Source organism: Ambystoma mexicanum, chromosome 7p, assembly GCF_040938575.1.
Source record: "Ambystoma mexicanum isolate Mex_15411 chromosome 7p, UKY_AmexF1_1, whole genome shotgun sequence".
Lineage (NCBI taxonomy): Eukaryota > Metazoa > Chordata > Amphibia > Caudata > Ambystomatidae > Ambystoma > Ambystoma mexicanum.
This window is the reverse complement of record NC_090939.1, coordinates 794,025,169-794,048,790: the sequence shown is the minus strand read 5'-3', so window position 1 is coordinate 794,048,790 and position 23,622 is coordinate 794,025,169.

Genomic DNA, 23,622 nt, shown 5'->3' with positions numbered 1-23,622 from the left:
TTGTTCTGTCTAAGGTGCCCAAGTTACAATCCCATAGGAAGGCGCACATTTCGATATTTTAGTTTCGGTGCGCATATGTGTGTGTGCTGGGGTTTCTATAGCACAAGCCCAGCTATGAATCAATGCTGTGCTGTTCAGCAAGGGTGAACAGAAGCAGAGTACAATAATCTGGATACACTGAGAAGAATGCATCATTAAAACCTGCAATGTTGCCAGTCCATCTGTTTGAGATGACACATGTCAAGAATTCACTCAGTTTTAGCAGATACACTTTTTATTGGGCCACCTTTAGAATGACTAGAATTACTATATTTGGAAAAATCGTCAACTCTGACGGCAAAGACCAAACCTACATTGTATGGGGATGGTCAATGATCATGACTATGTTTAAGGGATGATTTCTCACCTTTGCTCCTTTGCAGCTACAATTAGGGAATGTTTCTTTGAGTGAAGTTGGTTTTCCTGATCAATCAAAGATAGGGCATGTTTCACTGTTCTTAAAAATAAATAAATACATAAATAAATAACCTCCATCCTGACTGCCTTTCCAATTCCCAAAAAGCGACATTGCTGTGAGTTTTGCCTAAGCAGTGAAAGACCTGGGTAAATACATATTATCTCCTGGTATCTTTAGGGTATGCTTTTTATCCTGGCTGCAGCATCTAGACTACCATTCTGCAGGTTCTGGATGATTTGTATGACAGGCTGAATGATGGCAATACTGGTTTTGCTGGAAGTCTCAGATGCTTTTAAGAGGATCAATCATGGGGTTCTTTATGACATTTGATTACGTCGAATGGGCATGGGGTGTTGAGTAACTGATGTTTTTGTCCCTTCCTGACCAATTGTTTTTAGTTGATCTTAGTGGGCAGGGCCTCCTTCAGGGAGCCCCAGGGATCGATCTTTTCTCCCATGGTTACGCTGTACCTGTAACCACTGGGGAATTTGGTTGCAATATGGGGTGTCCCAATGCACCAGAATCTGGATGACACTTAGCTTCCCTTGAACATTACATCTGAGAGTGATGTTTCACGTCCCCAGGGCTGCCATATGCGAATTGAGTCATGGATGGCATATGTTGTGTGTTGCCTTGGCAGAGTTTAACTTAGTTATATCTTAGCTAGAATTCAGAATGTTAGAAGTTTAGGGGTATGAATCTAGAATTGTAAAGCCTTGGAAGTTCAGTTGGCATATGAATAAAGAAAGATGAGGACGCGTAATCTGTGATGACTCCTGATTATAATTAAAGAAACTAGACCATAACAATGGCGACGAGGATAAACTGGGCGCAATTAGAAGATTTGTCTAAAGAAAGCAGAACCGTGAGAGCCACAAAGGAAAGCACCGGAGGTGTGCTGCTGCAAAATAAAACAAAGACTACAGAGGACGCGCAGCTCGCTAAATCAGCTGAGCGCGAGGTAGGAAGAGCGGGAACAATCTAAAATATAGATTCTGGTAGTGATAAAGGGAAGCGCGTACATCGTGCCGCTGAGCGAAACGATTTGGGGATAGTAAAGCATTATTCAAATGGAAAACAATGTACCATGATGCGCGAGCTGGTGCGAGCTGCAGCACGAGCGAAACAAGTACAGAAAGAGACTTGACCACGCAAGCTGACGCATGGAAACAAGGATGTAACAATAAAACATTAAAGAAAAGGACCCGCGGATGTCAAAATACGGGCCGCCATCTTGGGGACAACATTTTTTTCATGATACGAATTACAATTGACAAGAAGTCACGGAAACAGGGCATTTAGATACAAAGAAAAAAAAACACACAGAGTTACAAGTCATGAACCGGAAGGAAGGGGAAACAGAACGGAACGAATAGAAACTAAAAGCATCTTATAATAGGACTGCAAAAGAAATGATAATATAATGAACAGACAAATAAATGATGAAAGCCATCAATCTAAAAATTAAACTACAATATAGTGAATATAAACACATATGCATGATTAAGCAGGAAAGTAAAAACACCTATAAAGTGCAGAAGGAAGGCACATACAAATACTCCAAGAAGAAAACAAACAAGAAGGCTACAAAATGTCACAGGAAGACATGCATTCTGCAGGGGATGCAAATGGACAACAAAGCACACCCCAGATGGCAACAAGCACACTCATGTCAACAAATCCACTAAACTACCTCAGAAGGCAGAACCCATTTATGCTGGAACCACAAGAAACACATGGCCAAAGGTGGCAAAAGTGGATTGAGGAATTCGAGGAGTTCCTAAGGGCTGTAGGGGATCAAAATGCCCCAAACAAAATGGACATTGTCGCAAATTTGGTGGGGAAGGAAATTAAAAGCATTATCAAGACGATTCCTCCTCAAGAGAGAATGACATAACCACTATTGGTGGCTGCTATCAATGCACAGATAATAATCCCGCTGAACAGAGATTACGAGAGATATTTCTTTAACCAATGCAAACAAAGCCCTCATGAAACTATAGCCCAGTTTGTGTTGAGATTGCAAAAAAAAACACATTCTGTGAATTTACCAACTTCAATGATGATGAGGCAATACGGCTGAGGGTGATTGAAGGTTGCCTGTCATCACAATTTAGAAAGCACTTGTTGAAGAAACCGCTGACGATGAGAGAAGTACTAGAACTGGCCAGAGTTTAGGAGAGGGTAGACGCACAAGCGACGAACATAGAAATCCAAAGAACGTAGACAATGTAGCTATCATAAATAAGAATGTCCAATGGCAGAGAAGGCATCTGGGAATGGGATCACCTAATTTAATGTGCAGGGGCAAAAGCGAAAGACAGTGCTACCGCTGTGGTTTTGAATTTCCCCACAAAGGGCCCTGTCCCACAATGAGCCACAATGAGCCAGCTATGCCTACGATGTGGGCAAGACAACCATTTCCAAACGATGTGTAGAGAAAGGATGAGCATGCCGCTCGTAAACAACAATCCCCAAATCATGGCAAACAGAAGGTATGATATACAAAGAAGTACTGGAGGACGGAATCCGATAGAAAGGGATGTGAGATCTTATCCTGGTGCGAGAGTAAATTCACAGTTGACTAGATTAGTTAGAGCCATGGATGAATTACAGATTGTAAGAACTGATCAAAGCACGCAGGATTTGGGACAGAGAATGACAACCAGTGAGGAGTCACAAACTCAAGAGGGAGAGAAATATGAAGACCCGTATGAGAATCCACCAATACCAATAATGTCATATGAGGAAGTAGTGGAGCCAGTGAACTACCATTCGGAATATGAATAAGACCGATACAGCAGAGAGTATGTGAGGCTGATAGGTAACCACGAGAACGACAAAAACGCAATACGGATAGCAGTGAATTTGAATGGGGGAGGATATAACGTTCCTAGTGGACACTGGAGCTACAGTTAACATTATGAGCGAGGAAATGTACAGAAAGGCAGCCAAGCAATACCCTCTAAAGACATCAAGAGCCACAATTTTCCAATGGGGAGCGGAACAGCCCTTATTAAATATAGGACTGTTTGAATGCAATCTAATTTATATGGGGAAATGCATTCCGACCAAAGTACATGTTATTAAAAGCCCCGTAGTTGGGAGATGCCTCATCAGTTGCAAGACCGCAACTAACCTAGGTCTCATTGATGTACTATACAATCAATCTGAAAAGATACAAGGAATTCCATCAGAACCTCAAGCCATAAGGTCCATTACGGAAAAAAGTGGATCTAGAGCAGCTGAAAGTGGAATTCCCAAAACTGTTCCAAGGAATTGGGAAGTTGAGATCCAATGAGATACATCTACACATTGATAGCTCGGTTCAACCTGTCCCACAACATCCAAGGCGTGTGGGTTTTCATCTGCAAAAAAGAGTATCGCAGGAATTGAAACAATTGAAGGACAATGATATCATAGAAAGAGTGGAGAGTGACCCGACTCCATAGTTTTCTCCTCTGGTGGAAGTTCCTAAGGCTGATGGATGACTTCGGCTCTGTGTGGACATGAGTCATACCGAATACAGCTATATCGAGAGAAAGGCATCCAGGCCCAAACATAGAAGATATGATTATTCGATTAAATATGGCCAAGAGATTCAGCAAATTGGATTTGAACCAGGGCTATCATCAATTGGTGATAGACCAGGAATCTAGGGCCATAACCACTTTTATTACTCATGAAGGGCTGTTTAGATACAAGAGACTTAGTTTTGGAGTCTCTTCTGCTGCTGAAATCTTCCAAGAAGCCATCAGGAAAGTGATAGCACCAATACCAAATGCATTTAACTATAGTGATGATATTCTTGAGTATGGAAGTGACCAAGATCAGCATGACAACGCTTTCAGACAAGTGTGTAGATTATTACAAGAGAGTGGACTAACATGGAATGTGCAGAAATGTGAAATAAACAAACGAAGCCTGAAATTCTTTGGACACATATTCTCAGAGGACGGTATGAGAGCAGATCCAGAGAAAGTGGGAGTTATATTGAAATTGCAAGCCCCAAGAGATATGACTGAGCTGAGATCATTCCTTGAAATGGTAGGATATTGTGCAAGATACATGCCAGAATATGCTATGCTGACTGAGCCCTTGAGACATCTATTAAAGAAAGATGTAGAGTATGCCTGTTAGTGAAAACTGTGAAGAAAGTTTCAAAAGGATAAAGAGTGAGCTAGCAAACGATAGACAGTTTGCTAGCTCTTTAACCCTAAATGGGATACCGAAGTGATTGCTGACGCTAGCCCAGTGGGATTGGGTGCAATTCTTGCACAGACGAATCCTGATGAGACATCAGAAAATAGACAGACAAAAGTAATTGCCTATGCTAGCCGAGCACTAAGCGTTATTGAGCAGGCCTACTCGCAGGCGGAAAGGGAGAGTCTCGCGGCTGTGTGTGTTTGCATAAAATTCAACCATTTCATAATTGGAAAGCCCTTTGTGTTGGTGACGGATCATCAGGTGCTAATTTAAATATTCGGGAATCCCCTAGTCAAAATGCCACCAAGGATTGAGTGTTGGGGTATGAGGCTGCAAGAATACGATTATAAAATTGTGCACAGGCCAGGGAAAGATGCAAATCTGGCCGATTATTTGTCAAGACATCTGGTGAGCATGGTGGATTCAATACTGCAGATGGAGGCAGAAGAGTATATATTGTATTTATCATTAAATGCACTGCCCATTCCGATAATGAAGGAGACATTTGTGGCGAGAAGCTGCACCGATCCGATGATAAGGGTAGCAGTTAAACTCACAAGGACTGGGAAGTGGCAATGCATTGACCAAGAAAGAGATCTAGGGGACGGGATATGAAGATTTAAGGAAGTTAGCGGAAATAAGCAGCGAGTTATCTGCAACCGAAGATGGAATACTTTTAAGAGGAAGTAAACTTGTAGTGCCCAGAAGTTTGAGAAAGACTTTAGTGATGTTGGCTCATGAGGGGCACAGGGGAGTAGTCAACACGAAGAAAATTCAGAGAAATCAAGTGTGGTTTCCATGTATGGATCTGATTGTGGAGGACACAATACAAAGCTGTTTTGCTTGCCAAGTGACATCCCCTGCGACTCAAGCAATGCCTCTGAAGATAGTATCATTGCCCAGGGGACCGTGGAACAGGGTGGCTTTAGATTTTTTTGGTCCTCTGGAGGAAGGTGGATATCTCCTAGTAGCTATAGATGAACACTCAAGGTTTCCGCTGGTGAAACAAGTTCAGTCCACAGCGTTTCACCATGTTGTAGTGGTATTGGACAAGCTTTTTAGTGGGAATACCTCAAATTGTCAAAACAGACAATGAAGCGCCTTTCCAAGGGCATGAATTTAGTAAATTTGCTGCTCGTATGTAGTTCCAACATCAAAAGATTACCCCCCTGTGGCCACAAGCAAATGGGATGGTGGAAAGATTCATGAGTAGTTTAAAGAGAACCCGACAAAAGGCTGTTGTGGACAATGTCTCATTTCCTCAAGCAGTTTCACAGATGCTAAGAAACTACAGAAACACTCCTCATGAGATGACAGGACGCTCACCAGCAGAATTGATGATCCGGTACAAGCCGAGAATCAGACTTCCTAGTCTGGAGGACTACACGGCTGAGGAAGATGATGAAATTAGGGAAAGAGATCAAATGAAGTGGTTGAAGACCAAAGAGTGGGTGGATCGCAAAAGGAAGGCTGCAGAGATAAAATTACAGGACAGAGATGTGGTGGTTGTAAAGCAGAAGCAGCGAAAGAAAACACTCGAAATATAGGCCATCACTATTGAAAGTCAAGAATTTAAAAGGATCCATGCTTACGGATGCTGGTAGTAATGGTGAAGTCACGAGAAATGTATCCATTTTCAAAAGATTCACACGGGATAGGCATGAAGGGGAACAGTGTGGAAAACATGGGATGAGTGAGCCACATAGTGTTGACATGGATGTTGGTTTAACTTGGCTGTATGCAGATGATGAGGAACTGTTGGGAGGTGTTGAAGGGTCTGCTTCAAGGGAAGAGTGTACGAATAGTAATGGAGAAATGGGTTTGGACGGAATAGGGTTTGAAGGCAGAAACTCTGACTCTGGTGGGAGCTCCTGGAACATTGACTTTGGAGATGAGCCCCATGATATGAACATGAGAACCAGATCTCAAAGAGTTGTTCGCAAGCCAATGAGACTGATTAAACAAATGGAATAGTTGCCACTTTTAATAAGTAGTTCATTGATAAGTAAGGGGGGGTGGTGTTGTGTGTTGCCTTGGCAGAGTTTAACTTAGTTATAGCTTAGCTAGAATTCAGAATGTTAGAATGTTAGGGGTATGACTCTAGAATTGTAAAGCCTAGGAAGTTCAGTTGGCATATGAATAAAGAAAGATGAGGACGCGTAATCTGTGATGACTCTGGGTATATTTAAAGAAACTAGACCATCACAGCATCTCATGGTTTAAAACTTAATATTTCCAAGACAACATGTCTCTTGTTCTGTTTTTCCAATGCATGGGCTTCAGTTTTTTTCTTCTATTCCTGATGCTAGTCTCACAGATGTTCCATCTTGATGTACTGGTTCTGTTTATTTATTTATTTTTTTCATTTGTATAGCGCACACGACCCCTTGGGCATCAGGGTGCTTTACGAGTTACATGGGCACCAGGTAAGGGTAGGAATGAATTACAATTACAGATTTATATGGTGGAAAAGAAGATATGTGTACAGGGGGTAGCTTGGCAGGGTAGCAGAGGGATCAGGACGGGTAGACATCTCTAGGTGGAACCTTATTGTCTACCACAATGAAGGGTTAGGGATGAAACGTGGAGTTGTGCAAGGAGAATAGCTACGTCTTTAGGGTTTTTCAGAAGACCCAGTAGGATTCTTCCACTCTGAAAGCTGGTGGGAGTGCGTTCTAATATTTAGCAGCTAGGACTGGAAAACTAGAGCCACCTGCTTTAGTTTATTTGAATTTGGGTTAGAGTAGTCTTTGTGAGTATATGGCACGTGTTGGCCTTTTGGATTGTACTTTGGGACTGTTCTGTGATAAATAGGGTGACACAGTGTTTGAGATGCACTTGTGGGTGATAGATAAAGCCTTGAACAAAATTCTTTCCTTCAACGGTAACCAGTGGGGCAGCTCTCCTAGCTGCCGAGATGTGCTCATATCTAGGGATATTGACAGCAGCGGGTACGGTTGCCAGTGATAGGGTCAAAAACAAAAGGATCGAATGCCTTTTGATCGACAGTCAAAGGATCGAAAAAAAGGGTCGATTATTTTTATTTTTTATGAGGGGGTTACCCCCCGACCCCCTGTTTTCTTTATTAAATATATTTTTTTACCAACCCAAACTAAAAAATATATATAAATAAATTTTAAAAAAATCGACCCTTTTTTTTCTCGATCCTTTTGCATTCGAGCAAAAGGTCATTCGATCCTTTTTTTTCGATCCTTTGAGTGGACACCAGCGGGTACAACATTATTCTGAATGGTTTGGAGCTTTTTTATATTGCCGAAGGAGGTCCCAGCGAAGAGGATGTTACAACAATCAAACCTAACATCTTGCTCTCCTGAGGAGTTTCCAAATGTGGGGATGATCTATGGTGAAACTCTGGTAAACTTGACATTAGCACAATACCAGCTGAAATGAACACAAGAATGATTCAACCCAATGCAAAAGAAAATCTGTTTATGGTTACATATTTACACTAGAATATATCCTCCATGGTTTTATAAAATTTTATACAATAATAAGACAATTGCTGTAAACAACTTCAAAGATTACACTTGAAAGACGTTGAATGAAATTATAATGGATTTTCTTCACTTCATGCAAAGTAGGGAAACTGTATGAGTGCACCATTAAGGACATTCAGCTAATTCTAATTGTTTATTTATAACGCGCCTAATACCTAGAGGGTTCTAAGCGTGGACTTGGAGGATTGAAACTGTGTTGCTCTGCGTGCTCTTGCTTCCAAGGCGAGTGCATTGCCCCTGAGCTATCCTGCCGAGACTTACTTAACTTATACTTGACTTCTGTCATTTTAAAAGATATTTCTAGAACACAAGCCATTTTCTCTGGTTAGCAGAATTATATTGTTGACACTGTTGAGAGCTTGGTATTTTCGGATGTACAGTTCCAGTGTGCTGGGTAAGGTTCACTATGAATACAGAAAGTGTTTTTGCCTTGGAGAATTTCACCATTTTCGGTTGTCAGTTAAAAGTTACTCAAACTCAGTTTTTTTGTGAAATGTACTTAAGGCTTCATATTGGTCCTGATAACGTTTAGATTGTGGCACTATCTGTTCCATTTGTCGAGTGCTGTAGCTCAGTTTACCACCAGTGTCCCACAGGTGCAGGATTTTCGGAACAATGAAAGAAATAGGACATGAGTGAAATAGTAATAGGGCACTATTCCGGCACCTCTCACTTAAAATTAAAACATTCTTCATTTACCTTTGGTATTCACCTACAATGAACCATCCGTCTCACACTTGAAAGAAGCAGCACCCTTTTTCGGCATCAGTTGATTTTGGGTTCCATTTGTCTTCACAATTCAGATGAATCATTAATTCTGTCTGACCTCCCACACATAATCCTCACTGCTATCGAACTAGATTTTTCAAGAATCAACAATGCAAAACAGCATATACCTCAGCATGCCAGATTACCCCACAAGAAAACCTGTATGCATACAGAACACAGCATCAATACTACTACTCAGACTAGACAGAAAATAACACATACCACTAGACATAGGAATGCTCCACTGGCTACCAGTAAATAAAAGAAACTAATTCAAATCACTATGCATCACATACAGACATTTTAAGGGCTGTGGTGATTAATTCATACAAGCAATGTTCATCCAAATCAGCCAAAAAAGATGCTAAGTTCCAGCCACGACCTATTATCAGAATCTACACTCTACACCAAAGAGCGACACAGAGGATTTACCTACTCCAACATGGGGGCCAAACTCTGGTGCACTCTCTCAGAGGAAATTGCAACTATCCATCATCACCTCAAATTCAGGAAAACACTAAACTGAGAAACCACACTCTTAATTGAAGGTCCCTCAGTATGTTATGCTAACCAGCTAGGCAGACCCGAACACATGACATCTCCTCACCCTTTGTGCACTGAACAATTTTTAAGGGACTGCAATATCACCCCCTTGTCATCCCACAATGCAAGTAAAACCAAAATGTCACTCTGACTCCAGCTATCCAACCGTATACCAGATCTGATTTGCACCAAAATGAGTCCATACATATTTCTGCCCGACTTCACATGTAACCTTACCCAAGCCCCACACTGCATACCTTTCCAAGGCATAGCTGTTACCTGGGGACAAATGAAATACATACAACTAATCTAAATACATTCTCCAATGTCTCACCTTATTCCTGCTAACCATACCTAATAACTTCTCAAGTTCTGCGCTCAAACACAATGCACACACACCACAGAGGCTACTAACACATGACATCTTAATACTCCTCCAAACTAAATTGCAAACTGAAGAAAACGACATATCTACAGTCCATTTCCATGTTACATTCCACTGCCAAATCATGCTAGCACCATGGGCACTAAACGATTCCACTCTGGACATACATGCATTGATGCTCTAGCCACAAAACACCTAGGTAAACACATGCAGATTGTAGGATACTTCTGGCTTGAACAGTTCAAAAACAGTTCATAGATCTCTTGCAGGTTCCCTCTACCCAAAATAACCAACCCTGTCAACTCCCTTTCATGTCGAGGAGAGCTCCTGGAGACCAACCAAGTGGCAGAAGTATGCCTTATGAATCTAATAGCACATCGTAACAAATGGAATTATATTAAATTGCAATTAAAATGCTCACACATCTGAATCTGATAAACAGGGCCTCATTTACAAAATATTTTGCATGGCGCAAAGTGACTTTGCGTGCACCAAAATGGATTAACCCAATTCACAAATCAAACTTTGCGCTAGCCTTTCTAACTTTTTGCAATGCAGGAATGCTTTGCGTGACACATAGCGCAACGCGTGGGAAGGGCTAGCACCAAAGTAGAAAATATAGGGTGGAACCTGCTAAATCCTCATTAAATGAGGAAAATGAGGAGGAACCTGGGCGTAGAGAGATAGGCACTGTACAAACAACCAAAATACCCTCATCAAGTGCTAAGTAATATGTCAGACTCCTAAGAAAACAGATTATACTGCCACCCTTAACCTGTCACAGAGCACACAAAGCAATGAAAGGCCATGTATAAAAAGCACTATCCAACCTCAATTAATTTAGGATTGCCAGAATGTTGGATCCTGCATTGTTAGCTCTGATCCCATTGCATGGAAGGAGGAGGAGGGACAGAATCTTCCTACCATGCACCACACTATTTGGGATTCCAGAAGAAGAGGTGTATATAACAGTCTGCTACCCTCCCTGTGTCATACTAGATCTGGTGTGGGAGTGAGAGAATGACCTGGCATCACCCACCAAGTGTTCATATGCTGTGCCACCTCTGGTCAAGGTGATAGCAGCCTTAAACTTCCTGGCCACTGGTTCTTTTCAGTACACTGCTGCCATTATTGGTAGCATATCACAGTCCACACAATTCAGTTGCCTGTGCCAGTTTTTGCGCGCCACTCTAGCATGTGTACATAAGCACATATGCATGCCATTTACACTGCAGTCAAGGCAGAGAATGTGCCAGGAATTCTACGCATTTGCACACTTTCTACATGTCCTGGGAGCCAGCGACTGCACACATTTAGTACTCCAGCCCCCCAAGAGGCTAAGCACATCTATTGCAACAGGAAACATTGACATGCCAGTAATGTGCAGATAATCTGTGATGCCAAGGGACATATCATGCATGTCAATGACAATTACCTGAGATGCACTCATGAAAGATACATCTCCCGCCATTCCCCCATATAACAGGTCCTTGCATCGGGAACCTTTGGAAACACCTGGCTGGTGGCTATCCACTATCATGCACATACAAGCAGTCTCATGACACACAGAAACATAAATATTGACAATAAATGCTAACAACAACCATTTCCCCCTTTGCAGGAGACAGTGCCTACCCTCTCTAACCATTCCTGTTGACACCCATTAGAAATCCAGCCACCCCAGGTGATGCAAGCTACAACGTAGCACATATAGCGACTAGGGGCATATTGGAGAGCACATTTGGGGTGCGGAAGTTACGCTTCTGTTCTCTTGACCACCCAGGTGGCATATTGCTATAGTAGTACCATTATGGCATGTTGTGGCCTGCACAATATTGCTACACCTCATGGCATAGCAGTAGAGCTGCAAAAGGGAACAACAACCTGACCCACAGGCACCAAACATTCCCTTAGTAGGCCAAAGTGCACAGAGACAGGACACACACAATCAGGTTGTACAAGCATACTTCACCTGAATGGCAACCCCTGCAGAACACATGCAGTGAAACCACATCACTGATGCCCTTCACTGATGCAATCGGTCCAATTCAGCTCGCCATAACAACAACCTGAGAATGTACATCTGTGATAGGAAAACTGTGTGTGCCCCAAAACAGAAAAGCTATGATTCCACCCCATCCACACCCATCAAACCAAGTGCACAAACCACCTACACAGTCATAGCAAGTTGAAATAACATTATCCTTGTTACATACACAAAATCCCAAACAAAGTGAAGCCGTCCCCAGGCAGAATGTCACCATACCATGTGCTCCCCTGAGTGGCATGTACCAACAGCAACAAAGGGCTCACCTGACTCCCATCTTCATGATGTCTTCCTCCACACCATTACTGCTGGACCCGAGCACCTCCAGGAAAACACTGGTCAAGTCTCATAATAGGGTGAAGACATCCCCAGACACAATAGGCCTCATTACATGTTTGGTGGTAACCTTGCCAGTTGCTCTGCTCGCGGGTGCCGTTCCACCCGCGAGGTCCAACCTGGTGGGTGAAAAGGCACCCACGAACAGAACTTGTAGTTTGCCAGTCCGGCAAGTACATTACCGGCAAGCTTACCAGTACCGTAGTACTGGACCGGCAAACTTGTAATGAGGTCCAATGTCACCATATCATGTGCTCCCTGTAGTGGCAAGTACCAACGGCAAGAAGGAGCTCACCTAACTGCCTTCTTCATGATGTCTCCCTCCACACCATTGCTGCTGGACCTGATTATGTCTACTCAACACAGGTCATATCTCATAACAGATTAAAGACATCCCCAGGCACAATGTAACCATACCATGCGCTCCCCTGAGTAGCATGAACCAACAGCATGAAAGGGCTCACCTGACTGCCATCTTCATGATATGATATGATATGATATGGCATTTATAACACACCTATACAAAAGTGTTTGAAGGCACGACGAGGCAAGGGAGGGCAACATAGGGAGGACAGACAACGATCCTATTAGGCCAGGTGTCATTCAGATCGCGCAAGTGCGTGGGAGGGGGGCAGGGAAAGTTCAGTACATGGCAAGATGATAACAATAAGTAAGTAGCTGCCAGCATGTGGCAAATGCATGAGTAAGTGCAGACATCAGGTGTCAGGGCTGGGAGGGGGACTGTAGGGATACAGAGACAGTCTACTAGTGCGGGGGTTGCCCAGTGGGCAGTGCAGGTGTGAAACACTGGTGGGGGAGGACCTGGTCCTGAGATCAGAGGGTGTCGTGGTAGCCAGTGCAGTTTCCAGTTGTACTAGGAGGTCAGCAGAGGAGGGGAGGAGGAAAAGGAGAAGCAAAGAGAGAGGGTTTGAGGATCTTACGGAACTGGAGATGGTTCTCCTCAAGTTTAAGGGAGGCAGAGAGACTGTTCCAGAGGGAGGCACCAGCAGATGAAAGAGATCTACCACCAACTCATTGCTTGGAGAAGCGACTGACCCTGAGAGAGTTGGAGGTGGATGAACGAGAGCTCGAGAAGGGAGATATTTAGGAAGAGAAAGTTGAAGGTATTGAGGCCCCAGGCCCCAGAAGGCTTTGTGGGTGATGCAGAGGGTTTTGAATTAATCCTCGCAGCCACTGGGAGCCAGTGCAGAGATTTCAGTCCTGGAGAGATACGATCCCTCTGCTTGAGGCCAAGGAAAAGTCTAACAGTCCTGTTCTGGATAAGTTGCAGGGGTCGGAGAGTAGAAGCTGTCAGATTTAGAAAGAGTCTGTTGCAATAGTCAGCCTAGGGAGAACCAAAGCTCTGGAAACAGTGAGCTTCTGGGGGAAGGAGAGGAAAGAAGAGGAGATATCTGCCTCCACACTATTACTGCTGCACCTGATCACCTTTAATCAGCACAGGTCAAATCTCATAACAGAGTGACGACATCCCCAGGCACAATGTCACCATACCATGTGCTCCCCTGAGTGGCATTCACCAACAGCAAGAAAGGGCTCACCTGACTGCCATTTTCATGAGGGTTTGAAAAATCTCCTCATCCACAAAGACATGGAGTGTGTGAAATAAAAGAAATAAAAAGAGCTGACTTGAGGCATCCCGAATGGAATAGGGAAACTTGACAGATATGGTATACCCATGGGGACCCATGGATGGGGTGGCAACCTTAGCCGTCTGCCCTTGATAACTTAGAGCTTTGCCCTCCATGGATAATCACTGCTGATTTAGGGGTCCGACACCCCACTTCAGAGACTGGTGCACAATGGCCGCTGCAGCACCTCCGGGTCTGTGGCTGGGACACCTTTGAGCTTTGCCCTCCGGAGAGGGCCGGAGCCCACAATTGCCTTACTGAGCCCCAGTAGCCCTACCCTGGGACAACTACTGGACTCTGGGTCCCACTTGGGCCTTAAGCTGCTGGGCTTCCTTAGCCTCTCCCTCTGCAGCCAGGACCATTGGTCCTACCTCCTCTGCAGTCAGAGTCTGAGCATGGAGGAGCCCGTCCAGCTCCCTGACACATGTCCGTCCCACAGGGAAACACTTTCCAATTACTATTATAGAGCACACACAGACAAATGTAGGAGACAACCCATGCCATCTGGTCCAACTGCTCAGGCCAGGTAGCCAGTTAGGCCCAGTCAAAGGACCAGATGGTCTGGGACAGTCCTTCCTGACCAGATGGCTGTGTGGCCATGAGATGTTGCCTGCCTTAAGGCCAACAATCAGGGTTCGGGACTTAAGGTGCCACCTCCACACCCTGGGCCATGGCTCAAGCCACCACCTCTGCATCCTGGGGGATGGGTTTAAGCTGCCATCTGCAACCAAGGCCCAACCTCTCTTCCCCGCCTCAAACGGACTGGGTCCTGCCACTCTGCTGCTGATGGGCCAGAAAGAGTGAAGAGTGCTCCACGCGCAGCCCACACCCCCGCAGGTGCACCCAGGATCAATGGGAGTTCCCTGTGCAGCAGGAGGAGGAAGGATGGAGACCCCTGTGGCACTGGCATCGTGGGAGCGTCTTTGACAAAACCTTGGCTCAGAGGATGACTTCCAATAGATTGCAGCGAGGTAGAATCATGTTGTCTACACATGATTTTGCACCACATTCCCCACGAACATCTGGTGTACTACAGGCAAGAGAAGTTGCCTCTTTCTGTGCACTATCGTGTCCTAAGGCAAGCACATCTATGCACCAATCCAGAGGTTGGCTATTTTAGGACAAACAATGGTCCACAGTGCTGCGGTAAAATTACAGTTTAGGGGGTATTCTGATTTAGAGGCTTTCTGTCATAATCCCAGAGAAGGCAGCCTTGCACCATTGGCTCCTCAGTCAAGCACATTAAACAAATGTCTGAACCTGTGGTACCTCTGACACTAAGCAGGATTACTATTGCAAAAACACATCATCAGTATGGTAAATCTAACCTGTCACATGATGGTCTAAACCCAGCTCAGGTTCGCTATTAATGGGTTGAACAATCCAATGTCTGGTGAATTTTGCTTCACAATGATAGGAAGGAGCCGAGAAGAAGGATCAAAATGTGACATAGCTATGAACACTTGGCCAGCACAAGACAGGTACCCCTGTGGTAATTTTATGACTCATCCTGCTTAAAAAAGTCAGAAGGATCATGAGGTCACACTTTCACAGACTGTATTCATAATGAAAATTGAGATTCAGGTAAACTTTTGCCCTTTGGCTATCCGGAAGGTCTCTGTCCTCCCTGAGCTTGCCTTAGGACACTTGCATTATCATTTGACAGGTACGCTGCCCCAGTCTATGTCCCTACTTTCCAATGTCCCCAGAGGGGGTTATGGCTGCTTACAGCTGGGTGCTTTTAGCCATAAGCAACAGCCCCACTGAGATTGCCACCCAACTCACTGGGTTAATGAATAAATTATAACGAGTGTGGTATATCACTGCCGGCCCGAGGGCCACCCACTAATCCTGCACTTCACATGTCTCTTCACAGTTCCTGACTAGAGTCATGCTCAACTGGATCTCCTACCCTTGCTGATTCAACCAAGCCATTCCCTTGGCTGTGGTATCACTAGATAGTAGGAATGGACAGTGGGATTCCCATTTATCTATTCATGCTTGCCACTAATTAGATGACAAAACATTTGGCCACCTTTACAGAGTCATAGTTACTCCTGCTGTTTTACCGTGCATCACTGAATCTCTTTGACATTCAGAGCACTGGTCAGAAATCACAATGTATCAACATCTGCTATGGGACTTTGTGATGCCTTGTTTTAATGAAATCATCAGATTCCCCTAGTATGCACCAGTTCTAAGCCGAGCCCTGGGAGAGAAATGCAGAAAAAAGCGACCACCCCAGCTATTGTTGGCATCCACTGGAAGGGCCCAGCTTGCATCAAGAGTTTGTGGGGACCCTTTGGGGTGGTGTGGAGGGTGCATCATACAGCCCCACTTCATGCACCAGACTTACCCAACCAGCGCTTAGAGCCAATTCTCATCCTGAAGTTACAGATCTGACTTGCCGGCTTCCCTTACCTACATTGTTCCAACATGCCAGAGGATGTTTGCTTTAGAGACCTGCTGCATTTATGGGTTGTCCGGTGCAAGATTTACACCATCTCCCCTGGATTAACAAGGACCAGCAAGAAATCACCAGATGCTGCTGGAACTGCAATGTTTTTCAAGGCACACACACATTCCAGCAAGAGATCACCAGATGCTGCTGGAACTGCAATGTTTTTCAAGGCACACACATTCCAGGGTGCCCTGCCCGTCACAAAGAAAATAGATTTTTCCCCAGGACACTCCCCGGATTCTCTGGGAACATTTGCATTGCCGCAATGGACACTGCAAGGGTGCCCATCTCTGCCGCTCTGGGTTTGGGGATCTGAACCTGTGTCCCTTTCAATTGGCTGAGGAGAACAGAGGCCATTGTGTTGCCTGATGAACAGGGCTCTCCCATCTCTTAGGAACGACTGACCCGTGTTCATCAGATATTCACATGGTATCCTCCTCCACATTGGCCTTCAAACTTCTCTTTTGAATGTTTGCCACAACCACCAAGACCTGCACCTGTAGTGACTCTACACTGGCACTCGCCCCGGTCTACCAGGCGCATCACAGCAGCCCTCTTGCACATCGCAGCTTAATCCCCATGTGTCATGATGCCTACCTCTAAGGAGCCAGGCCGGGCCCAGCAACCCCAGAGGCAGACATCATTTTCCCCAGGGAAGTCTCAGCGGGCCCAAGTCGGGGCCCTTTGGACTCAGTCCTGGCACCTTAGGCGCCAGGCTCATAGCGGACCCCAGTCCTGGCACCTTAGGCGCCAGGCTCATAGAAGAGGATATGTGTTTAAGTGCTTGGGTGAACACTTACCTGATGCAGACCTTGCTGCTTCATCCAGGCCCTCTTGAGGCCTGAATGGGACTACTTAACCTGTAGGACTACTTCACCACCCGGGTGTGGTCGGGGAAGGATACATACCTGATTGGTGGAAGGATACATACCAGGAACTTCTTCCAAGGCTATTTAAACCCCACCCGAACAGCCACACATGCTTCGCGTTGTTCTGCACCTAGCAGCTGGACGCTCACCGTGTCAGCTCCTGCATCCTGACTTCAGCCACGCCTGCCAGCACCCTGGAACACCTGCAAGGGGAGAAAGGAAGAGAATAGGAGAAGAAAAGCCCTTACCTGCTAAATCTGCATCCTGGAGTCATTTCTCCAACGGCCCTGAAAAGGAAGACATCATTTTAAAGGCATTTCGTTTCGATCGCTGCAGCGCTGCATTTTACTCACCTTTGCAAGGCGGTTCCATCTTCAGCAGCGATCTTCCGGATTCAGCTACGCCCCGGCGCCTAGAGGAAAAAAGACAAGAACAAAGGTGAGAGGGAGAAAAGGAATAAGGAAAGCTCAGTTTCCTTTTAAGTCTTACCTGTTGGATTATTCCCACTGCATTTCGGGTCCTGCCGCTTCCTGGCATCTCCGGACCCCGGCCCCTATGGGGAAAAAAGACAAAGACATTGAATGAGCGAATGCAAAGACATTACCTGAGCGCTCATCCAGAACTGTTTCACTTCGGGTCGGCGCCATATCTCCGGCACTCCGAACCCCGGCCCCTAAGGGGAAAAAGACATAAGCATTAGCGCTTGCTGCAATTAGACAACGAACATTATTATTAAGCTTGAACTTTTGAACAGAACTTTTACAGCGCCTTACCTGAACAGTCAAGCTTACCTGAACTCCCATCAATCCTCAATCCAGTGAAGTAACTGGGTTTCAACGCGCCCCTGCATCAGAAGCAGGATGGAGAGCTCATCCTTCCAAACCCTAAGGTGAGGCTTCACGGGGAATCGTGGAGGAGTTATCGTGGAGGGTTGGAAGGGAGTGGGAGGTTTGAGCATTGTTCCACAGTTGGTGATACTCCCTTTTCACGCACAGGAGGGTATCCAACGAGCCAGGGAAGCCAGAATAGAGGGGCCCTTCCTGTCCATCTTCAGAGTTCTGCGCCTTCGGCGCCGCGCCTCCGTGGGAACCAGGTGAGCGTTACAGAACGCGAAGCCTTACCACAATTTCCCACCTGGGCGCTATGGAGACTTCCGAGACAGATCAGCTGGCCCATCTTTTAGGGGAATTATGGGCAGAAGTGCACTCAGCCCGCCAGGAGACTAATGCTCTCAGAAGGGAACTAATCCTATCCAAGGAAAGAACTGATTATCTGGCCAAAAGGTTATTGCAGGGCCAGGCAGAGCACACTCCTTTACCTGTTTCCGGAGATATTTCTACAACAATGGGTTCGAATAACCCGGTACAAATCACTCTACCTGGACACATGCCTTTGGCCCCGCCGGAACGTTTTGCGGGGGATCCCAAGAAATATGCCGTTTTTATGAACCAATGCCGTTTACACTTTTAATGCAGGCCCGGGGCCTTCCCCAACGACCAGACCAAAGTAGCCTTTGTACTATCTTACCTCAGTGGCTGTGCTGCCGATTGGTCTATTCCATTGGTAAATCAGGATGATCCCATTCTCCGGGATTTCCAGGGCTTCCAGGCCAGCATGGAAAGATTGTTCGCTCGACACTCGCAGGGACAGGCCCTTGACAACGAACTGCTATCCTTACGACAAGGTAATCAGGATCTTTTGTCCTATATCGCCACCTTTAATAGACTAGTTGTGGAAACCGGATGGCCTGAAAATAAAAGGATCACATTGTTTCATCGAGGCCTGCGCGGAGAGCTTAAAGATGTTATAGCTCAGATAGTAGATCCACCCCAGGCCTGCGCAGACTACATAGACTTAGTGGTTCAACTTGATCACAGACTTCAAAATAGAAAAGCAGATCGGCTCAAGTATGAAACCAGAGTACCTATCAAGACCCACGTTAACTCCAAGAGTACTGACGTTTCCGAACCTATGCAAATTGGCAGTGTTAAAGGACCATTAACGCAGAAGGAACGAGAGAGAAGGCGACAAATGCAACTTTGTCTGTATTGCGGAACTTCCGGTCACTTTCTTCAAAGTTGTCCAGTTAAACCACCCAAGAAGGTGGTTGGAGCCACTGATAACGAGTTATTGACACCTGGTTCGGGAAACGACCTAGCCCGACAAGCGTAGGGGTCCGCTTGCCGAGCTTGAAAACAAACTCTTTGACCTCGCATTTTGTCATGCCAATGGTGCTTGTGAACCCAAAACAGCCTCAGCAGTTGCATGCTATAAAAGCATACATAGACAGTGGAGCTATTGGAAATTACATAGACCGTGAATTGGCTTCCAGGATTAAGCTTCCTCTCCGCCCGAAAGTAACCCAAGATGTAATTACTACAGTTGATGGAACCGAAATAGCCTCAGGACCTGTAACGCATTCCACAGTTGAAATCACTCTGGTGGGTCAGGACGGACATCGGGAAGCAATCGTGTTTGATGTGATCAAGGCCCCACAATTTCAAGTACTTCTTGGAATCCCTTGGTTAGAAACACATAATCCGAGAATAGACTGGCGAGCAAAGAAGATAACTTTTCCTGATTGTGAACCAACCTGTTACCCAAGGAATCCAGCTATGGGTCTAGCCTCTGTAACTTCCACCCCTGTACAGCTACCATCTGAATACCAAGAATTCCAAGACGTTTTTCAGAAAGAGCAGGCTAACACCTTACCTCCCCATCGATCTTACGATTGCCAAATCGACTTGGTACCCAATGCACAACTACCTTGTAGTAGGATTTATGCTCTTACTGAACCTGAGAACCTGCATTTGCGCCAGTATTTGGATCAATACCTGGCCAATGTTTTCATTCGCCCATCAAAGTCACCAGTCTCTTCCGCTTTGTTCTTCGTACCTAAAAAGGAAGGAGACCTTAGGGCCTGTATTGACTACCGCGCCCTAAATCAGATAACGATTAAGAATCGTTACCCTTTGCCCCTGATACCTGAGCTTATCGACCAAGTAAAAGATGCTCGTGTGTACACCAAGCTAGATCTCCGAGGAGCTTACCACCTGGTACGTATAAAAGAGGGCGACGAGTGGAAGACTGCATTCCGCACCAAATTTGGGCTCTTCGAATATCAAGTAATGCCCTTCGGTTTGTGCAACGCACCTGCCGCCTTTCAGTACTTCAGGAATGATGTTCTTCGGGAACTTATCGATGTTTGTGTCATCGTTTATATTGACGACATCCTGGTGTATTCCTCCTCAGAATCTGATCACAGAAACCATGTTAGGGCAGTTCTTGAGAAATTGCGCCAGCACAAATTATTTGCCAAGCTCGAAAAATGCGTTTTTCATACCACAGAAGTGGAGTTTCTCGGATTCATCCTGACACCTCAAGGAATCCGAATGGACTCGTGGAAAGTGGACGCCATTCTCAAATGGCCATCTCCTAGCTCTGTGAAGGGAGTGCAAAGCATGCTTGGCTTTGCCAATTTCTATCGAAGGTTCATCCCGGAATTTTATCGAACTGTTCCACCCATCACAGCTCTCCTAAAGAAAAACAAACGCTTTGAATGGACTCTTGAGGCTGAACAAGCCTTTCAGGACCTGAAAACCAAATTCACCTCTGCACCTGTATTGAAGCACCCGCGCCCAGATCTCCCTTACATCGTGGAAACCGATGCATCCAGTTCGGCCATGGGAGCTGTCCTGTCGCAAAGAGACCCAGAAACTAACCAACTACACCCTGTAGCCTTTTGGTCCAGAAAATTCTCTCCACCTGAACTCAATTACGCAATTACCAACAAAGAACTACTGGCTATTAAATCAGCTTTCAAGGCTTGGCGTCACTATCTTCTCGGTGCAAGACACACCATCACCGTAATTACGGACCACAGAAATTTGCAGTATTTAAAGACGGCCAAAGCTCAATCTTCGCGACAACTCCGATGGGCTTTATTCTTTGCGGAATTTGATTTTATAATTACCTATCGCCCTGGCTGCAAGAATGGTAAGGCAGATGCCTTATCCCGGATAGGCATGGAAGAACCCAATTCGAGTTTAGAACCTGTGCCAATCATACCGGAACAAAGAATTCTGGGCTTGACTTCATTGCAAACCATTGAGGACATCCAAGCTCAAGTAAAACAGATTTTTGACTCTTCTACCTTACTGGAATGGAGTCAAAAGGGTCCTCACTACACCGTTAAGGATGATTTACCCTACTTCCAAGAGCGGTTATTTCTGCCAAGTAAAGAATTGCAGGAACTTGTCATTACCCGTCATCATGAATCATTAATGGAAGGACACCACGGTATCGCGAAAACAGAAGAAAAGATCAAACGCCACTTCTGGTGGCCTTTTTGGAGAAAAGACAAAAAGTCATTTGTGTTGTCTTGCGGAATCTGTGCCCAAAATAAGAGTCAAAAGAAAAGGCCAGCCGGCCTACTTCAACCTTTGGACATTCCACCAGCACCTTGGCACACCTTGTCAATGGACTTTATAACTGACCTGCCTCCTTGTGGTGGTTACAACACGATTCTCGTAATAGTGGATCTATTCTCCAAAATGGCCCATTTTATCCCTTTAAAAGGATTGCCGTCAGCTTCCACCTTGGCCAAGGAATTTATGGAAAATATAGTGCGGTTACATGGTTTCCCTTCCATATTAGTCTCAGACCGTGGAAGTCAATTTATCTCCCACTTTTGGGAGAAATGTTGCCAACTAGCACAAATAGATGTGCGGTTATCCATCAGCCACCACCCCCAGACCGACAGACAAACCGAGAGAACCAATCAGACTCTCGAGCAATATCTGCGGTGCATGTTACACCAATCCGAGTTGAATTGGAAGGACATCCTTTGGATTGCAGAATATGCATACAACAATTCAGTGCATTCGGGAACCGGACAGACTCCTTTTTATACCCTGTATGGTCACCATCCTCGGACCTCTGACCTAGATCCACCTCTGACCCTGGAGATGCCTGCAGTAAATCACCTACATTCCACAATAACCCAAGCCTTCAAAGAAGCTACAACCCACTTACAGCAAGCCAAGAAAAAGTATAAAGAAAACGCTGATTTGCACCGAAGTAAAACTCCTCCTTACCAAGTAGGAGATCAGGTATGGCTAGCAACTAAACATCTACCCCTCAAGGGTCAGCAAACTTTTAATCCCAGATTCATTGGGCCTTACCCCATCAAAGCTATTATCAACCCAGTGGCCTTTAAATTCGATTTACCATCCAACATGCGGATTCATCCCGTTTTTCACGCATCTCTTCTAAAACCAGTACATCCTGGAACCAGACTGTCTGAGCCCCCAGACCCTGTCCAAATTGATGGAGAATTAGAATTCGAAGTGAAAGACATTTTAGATTCCAAGATAGTTAAGTCGAAACTCTTCTATCTTGTTGATTGGAAAGGATATGGACCTCAGGAAAGATCTTGGGAACCCAGTAACTATGTTCACGCACCACGATTAATTCAAAGATTCCATCGAAGATTCCCGCACAAACCAAAACCCCCGGAGGAAAAGACCTTGGGAGGGGCATTGAGGGGGGGTACTGTCATGATGCCTACCTCTAAGGAGCCAGGCCGGGCCCAGCAACCCCAGAGGCAGACATCATTTTCCCCAGGGAAGTCTCAGCGGGCCCAAGTCGGGGCCCTTTGGACTCAGTCCTGGCGCCTTAGGCGCCAGGCTCATAGCGGACCCCAGTCCTGGCACCTTAGGCGCCAGGCTCATAGAAGAGGATATGTGTTTAAGTGCTTGGGTGCACACTTACCTGATGCAGACCTTGCTGCTTCATCCAGGCCCTCTTGAGGCCCGAATGGGACTACTTAACCTGTAGGACTACTTCACCACCCGGGTGTGGTCGGGGAAGGATACATACCTGATTGGTGGAAGGATACATACCAGGAACTTCTTCCAAGGCTATTTAAACCCCACCCGAACAGCCACACATGCTTCGCGTTGTTCTGCACCTAGCAGCTGGACGCTCACCGTGTCAGCTCCTGCATCCTGACTTCAGCCACGCCTGCCAGCACCCTGGAACACCTGCAAGGGGAGAAAGGAAGAGAATAGGAGAAGAAAAGCCCTTACCTGCTAAATCTGCATCCCGGAGTCATTTCTCCAACGGCCCTGAAAAGGAAGACATCATTTTAAAGGCATTTCGTTTCGATCGCTGCAGCGCTGCATTTTACTCACCTTTGCAAGGCGCTTCCATCTTCAGCAGCGATCTTCCGGATTCAGCTACGCCCCGGCTCCTAGAGGAAAAAAGACAAGAACAAAGGTGAGAGGGAGAAAAGGAATAAGGAAAGCTCAGTTTCCTTTTAAGTCTTACCTGTTGGATTATTCCCACTGCATTTCGGGTCCTGCCGCTTCCTGGCATCTCCG